This window comes from Panicum hallii, chromosome 6, assembly GCF_002211085.1.
Source record: "Panicum hallii strain FIL2 chromosome 6, PHallii_v3.1, whole genome shotgun sequence".
In the NCBI taxonomy this organism is placed as follows: Eukaryota; Viridiplantae; Streptophyta; class Magnoliopsida; order Poales; family Poaceae; genus Panicum; species Panicum hallii.
This window is the reverse complement of record NC_038047.1, coordinates 28,638,282-28,644,433: the sequence shown is the minus strand read 5'-3', so window position 1 is coordinate 28,644,433 and position 6,152 is coordinate 28,638,282. Positions and strand designations below refer to the sequence as shown.

General features: G+C 42.6%; 1 long non-coding RNA gene across 1 annotated transcript; it reads left to right on the top strand.

Moving 5' to 3' along the window:
* Window positions 1-968: 968 nt before the first annotated feature.
* Window positions 969-3,049, top strand: LOC112897282. Its single transcript, XR_003229627.1, has 3 exons — window positions 969-1,378; window positions 1,477-1,702; window positions 2,830-3,049. It is a non-coding gene; the product is annotated as an uncharacterized LOC112897282 (long non-coding RNA).
* The last annotated feature ends 3,103 nt before the right edge of the window (window positions 3,050-6,152 follow it).

The following is a 6,152-nucleotide window of genomic DNA, read 5'->3' as shown; positions in this document are numbered from 1 at the left end:
TATCCTTGAACTGAACCTTATCGCTTCCAACAAAAGCATAAGTAATCTTTCAAACAAACAAAAAAAAGATGGTTCACACTACAAGAAATTGATTAATCTGTGATGAATTTCTCGTGACATTTTCAGGGAACGTCACTAACCATACATAATCTGTGACCATTGTCTATTTTCTATCACAGATTTGTAATTGTGGATATCAGGCCCATAATATAGTGACGTTTTATCAAATTTGTCACGGTTCGGCTCACTAACTAGTGACGTTCTATAAAATTCGTCATGGATCAGCATGAGGGGAAGGGGTTTTGAAACATGGAAAATAAACCAAAAATATAGTGTACATGATGGCCGAAGGTGTTTAACTAAAAAAATGAGCAAAGAGTAAAAAAAGTGTGCAATATGGGATTTGAACACATTAGAGACCAATCTTGTATACCTTACTAATAGGCTATGCCTTCTTTTGTGATTATGCTTGGTATTTACCTTATTTATACTATATGTGTTCATATTTTACTAGTGAATAAATTGTGCAAAGAATGTGGCACAATGAGAGTCAAACTCCGGTCTAAGGGTGCAACAACACACCCCTTACCACTGGGCTACACCATCACATGTGAGTGTTTTCTGTATTTTATTCTTATGTGTTTAAATCCGCAAAACTAGTTATAAATTGAAAGAAAAGGTGTAACTCCTAGGATTCAAACCTGGATCTACTGACAAACAGGCACACACCCAACCACTACACCATGTGTCGGATTGTTGTAATGTTTGGTAACACAAACTATTCAGAGTACTTAATTCATTTAAAGCCACATCACCCGGCCGCGGGCGCCACGTCTCCCGGCCACCACCTTCGCGCCCACGCCACTAAAATGATCCAAAAAAGTGCGCCACAAATGGATCGAACCCTGAACCTGTTGGTTAGAAGAGAGTGGTCCAGCTATTTCTCTTTTTAATATAGAATTAAAAACTTGTATATAGTATTTCTCTGTGGTAAAGAATCCACCTCCACCTCCGGCCGCGCCCCCTCCTCCGGCGGCGCCAGTCTCCCAATCCCCTCACCGCCGCCCGCGCTCGTGCCGTGCCCGTGCGTACTGTCCCCTCTCGGGGCACCTTCCACCTTGCCGTTGCCGTCGCCGTCCTCCCCGTCGTTGGCCGGCGGGAATGGCGTGACCGGCGGCGTCGCCGACGCTGACACCAAGGACTGGGTGGACATCGTGGAGACCCCCGGCGAGAACAGCTTCCTTCTTGGTGCCCCCGGCTTCTCCAAGCCAGGCCCGGCGCTGGAGGTCGCGCCCCGAGCGTCTCTTCCCTGGGCGAGCTTCGCTTGCAGGCTGGTCCAGGCAGTGGAGGCGGCCACGCCTCGGGCCTTGCCTCTCAGGTCCGTCCCATCTACTCCCTCCCCATCTCCCGCATCTCTCTCTCTCCCATCTCTCCAAGGTCGACCTCTCACTGCCATGACTTGGTAACGAAAAGCAGCAGAAAGCCGAGCGGTGTAGGCGAGCCATGGCACCAACGACAAGGAGAATGATGGCGGGGGCGGCGGCGGCGGCGGCCAAGCTCCTCGGCGCCGGCACTGGCTGCTCCGGGGTCATTCGAGGTGCGGCGCCGGCGGGTGGGCGGCGGGTGGACGAGTCGCCGGATCTCATTCTACGTCTCCCGCGCCTACTTCCTCCTCCTCATCCTCCAGATCCCCGCTCTTCAGGTCGGTACCGAATCGCTGGCTAGCCCCCTCCCGTCTACTCCCCCAAGCAATAATCGACCACAGCTAGATGCTTTGCTTTCTCGGTAAATTGTCCAGTTCTCGTTTCGGCGGCTCTGATCACTGTGTGTACTTACATCTTGGGGCTAGATCCATTATTACTTGCTCATGATTAGTTCTCGCGCTTTGACTGTATGTGGGCATCGAGAGCGTTGAACGCAATTTGAGTGATTCCATGCCTTTGTTTGCAAGTGCTACTGAATGCTGTTCAAGGTCAGTTCAAGACTTCACATTATCCACTAGTAGAATAGATGCACCTCGGTACTGAACCATGCAGATATGATATGCCGATTTGTATTTGGTCTTTTCTCAGTCTTATTTGTGTGAAACTGCAAGAACGTATACATATTTGGCACTCTTGGTAATTTCTTAGATCTATTACCTGTCTATTTCTTTTGTTTTATTATGTAAATGATCAGCAGTGAGGTACGGTAATTTTCTTCAGAACCTTGATCTGACCTGAATACCTGATGTGTTTTCTGCATGTTCGAGAACTGATATAACAACAGCTAAGTGAATGCATAGCTTAATGTTGCTAAAGAACTCCTGTTTGAGATATAGATGCACCTAAGTACCGAAGCATACAATTGCCAATTTGTTTCGCTGCCTATATCAAACTAGTTACATTATTTGGTCATGGAATAGATCTTGCACTGTGAAATACAATTGATGGCTGCCCATCTTTGTTTAGGATATGTGTATGCAGATTGAGCTAGAACTCATTGTTGATGTTTCTTGTCAACAAGTGATTTATATAAACTTAAAAGTACTGCTTCCTTAGCTCATTTGATGATAAATAAAATGAGTTCTAATTAAACTTGCCCAGCTATCTATATGCTGTGCAATTGTGCTAACTTGAGTTGCTGGTCAGTTCAGTTTATTGGTATGTTTTCTTGCACTGTGCAGTGACTTGATATCAGCATGTTGGAAATAAGATACTAGATCATGTTGGACATAAGATACCAGCACGTATAGCTCTTATAGAGTAGGACATTCTAAATACAACTACACTACCAGCTAATCATTTTCATCTGAGCTGTGTGTTTTTTTTTCTCATTTGCTCATTGCAGCAAGCAAGGAGACAGGTGAGGGACGGAGGAGCCGCAGCTTCAAGGAACAGGCAGTTAGAGAGTTTGGTCGAGGATAAGACTAGGCAAAAGGAAGCAGAATTCGGAAGAGATTTTTTATTATAGCTCTTCTATATTATACCTGAGTTGTTGATGCTATAATGCTGTAATTTCAGTTGATACAATTGATATTAATAATGGGCCTAAAAAATATATCAGCTTATGCGCAAAAATTATCAGCTTATGGGCCTATTTCACAAATGGGCTGTGATGAGGTCACGTCCACATCAGCAGCCATCTAAGCATCCATGTCATTGTCCACGTCATGCTCCACGTGTCATTGGCCATGTCATCCGCCATGTGTCATTAGCCACATCAGCTGCTATGTCAGTGCTACGTCAGTGTCCCTATCAGCAGCCATGTCAATGCCATGTCAGTGTCCCTGTTAGCCCACATCATCATCACCAGCCACGTCAGCAGGCAGGTCAGCAGCCAAGTTAGCTTCGTAGGTCTAATGGTGACATGGCTAATCAATTGGTGACGAATTTGATCCATGTGGCATCAATATGTGATGTTTATTTTCATCGTTAAAACTGGACTTGGGTTGGACTGCATGGGCCTAATGCTAATCAATGACGGTTCTAAAACGTCATGAATTGCTTAATCTGTGATAAATTTTATAGGAACGTCACGTGGGTTAACCATGGCGCTTAATACGTGACGTTATCCGAAACAGTCACGGATACAGTTTTATAACGGATTTTTATTGATCTGTGATAAAATTAGACCGTCATAGATTACAAGATTTTTTTTAGTGTCAGCGCGCAGATCGACTTCGGCTTGATATTTATTTTTTTAACTGAAGTCAACAACCAATGATGTGATAGACTGACTGGCCGTGGCCGGGTCAACCCTTTTCATTTGATTTTTTGCGACATGAGCCAATGCCGTATTGACGAATGCGAGGTAGGAATAACTACTGCAGACAATAATGATGCTCCATGTTGTCCCTGAAATTTCCAGCCAGTGTCCTACCTGTTTGCTACTCTAGCAGAGTATTTGCCGGGTGACAAACTGTCCGGGCTGCCTCTTGCCTCGTGACGGAGGCGCAGGTTTCAAACAACGTATACGCAATTGCATGTTTGAACATTTCTTGTTGAAAATAGTTACTACCTCCGGTTGTTAAATATATGAAATCATGGTCTTTTTTCGCTCATTTGACTTTTCATCTTCTCTATAGATATTTATGCAAATAGATAAACATACAAGTCAAATGTAAACTATATTTGACGATAGATTTAGTGGTGCTTGTTCAAATTTATTTAACTAATTAAGTAAATATTAATCTAAAGTATAAGAAGAAGGTAGTATAATACAATTTTCTTACTTGATTAGAGTAATTACTAGCGCATGGGTGAGGCCATAAGTATATATTATCATACAGTAAAACTAGACATGATTTTTAGAAATGTGACCTATTATAACCATTTCTGCTATCTTTTAGACAACTAAAAGAGTAATAACGGTAGTCTCACTGCTACGACTGCGTATCTATAGAAATTTTTTTCTAAAAATAGACTTAAAACACGAAAAATAGAACCTTCTAAAGGTCAAGGGGCTTAAATATAAAGTGAAACTAAGTTTAAGGACCTAATAGCGAATATTCATGGACACTTCCACCTATAGTCCGGGACCAGGACTAAAGAACCCTCCCACTTCGTAGCTGTTGGATCTGAAACTAATGCCTAGATTAGTCCGGGAACTAACTGTGCCTGGAATAAATATCAAAGATCGAAGTCTAAGACATTCTATACTACTGCTATTAGGATTGTGTTTGCACAAGTAGCATGGTGTGCGTGGTTTGACTACACGTGACGCGTGCATGATATGGGCTATATGGTGGATGGCCCCTGCTGCCAATTATATTTGATCGCGCCTTTATAGGTGAATCATTGTCACACCGAGTTTGAGGATAAAATCGAATACGTAACTATATATATCTCAGGATCAAGTTTCACGCATATAATAATTTTATCTTCATCAGTGAATAATCAGTAACAATGTCACCAAAAGAGAACTAAAAGACTATAAAGATTATCAGAGTTGTACAGCTTATCTTGAAAATGAAGACTCTAAACTTCATAGGCATTCGACCGGGGGTTGCATAGGCCTAGAACTCAGCATCATCTTCACGAGACTTCACATCAACTTTTTCTTTTGAGCAGCAATTATAACAAGCGTGAGTACATTTATAGTTGGTACTCAGCAAATGTTAGGAATTATATGATATGAAGGCTAAAAGCAAGGAAAACCTAACTGCCTTACTGCGATAAGCAATTTTAGTTGGTCAAGTTTTATTAGCACCTAATTACTAAGGTATAGTATATACCAACTCACATTAAAAGAAACAGAGAAAAGATATAACAGAAGTATAACCATAACCATAACCGGTCCATGATTTATTTCATCTTCAAGTTTATTAATCATGTGAGGATCCAAACCGCTCTTAACCGTAAGTACAGCTGATATATCAGTTTTCACTCTGCAGAGGTTGTACACTTTACCCACAATTCGTGTCTCCCATTTTGCCCGAGGTCATCACTACGAGGCTTTTATAAAGATTCTCTAACTTATGACAATCCGCTAAGGTTTCAAGTCAAACCGGTCATAACTCGCCCTAATAAGGAAGACACCTTAACTAGTACCATATCATAACCTCAAGAGGAACGAGCTATACCCTGACGATGCAATCCTTGTTGCCTTTTCGGTAAGATTGTCATAATCTAGTGTTTCTAATTAATCAGCCAAGAGCAGAGCCATATAGTATTTTGATTGTACTATTTTTCTAGGTGGTTCTCCATATTCTGATTAAACAGATATGATCTTGTGATTAACAACACAAATTATCCATGAACATGAAGCGTCCCCCCATCAGGGAAGACTTAAAAGTGTTGATTTATCAGTCCCAGGAGGCTGATAACACTTTTATTACATCAGATGGTACATCACCGTACAACTCTACGCGGTAATGGGCAGTGAAGCGCCACTATCGCGAGGATTACAACCAGAACCCACACTACTACACTAGCTACGAAAAGAAAATCATCAGAGTCTTGCGCCATGCGGAATCCGACGGTGGTCTCAACCACAGGCAAGACTGGGTGCAGGACGAAACCCTACTCGTTGTCTTCGGGGACGTAGTCTGGGTCTTCCACTGTAAAAGTAAGAAGGGGTGAGTACAAAGGTACTCAGCAAGTCCAATCACACCCACGGAGGGGGGTATAACAGAAATTAATGCAAAGGGGTAATCCAAGGGTACGGTTAGG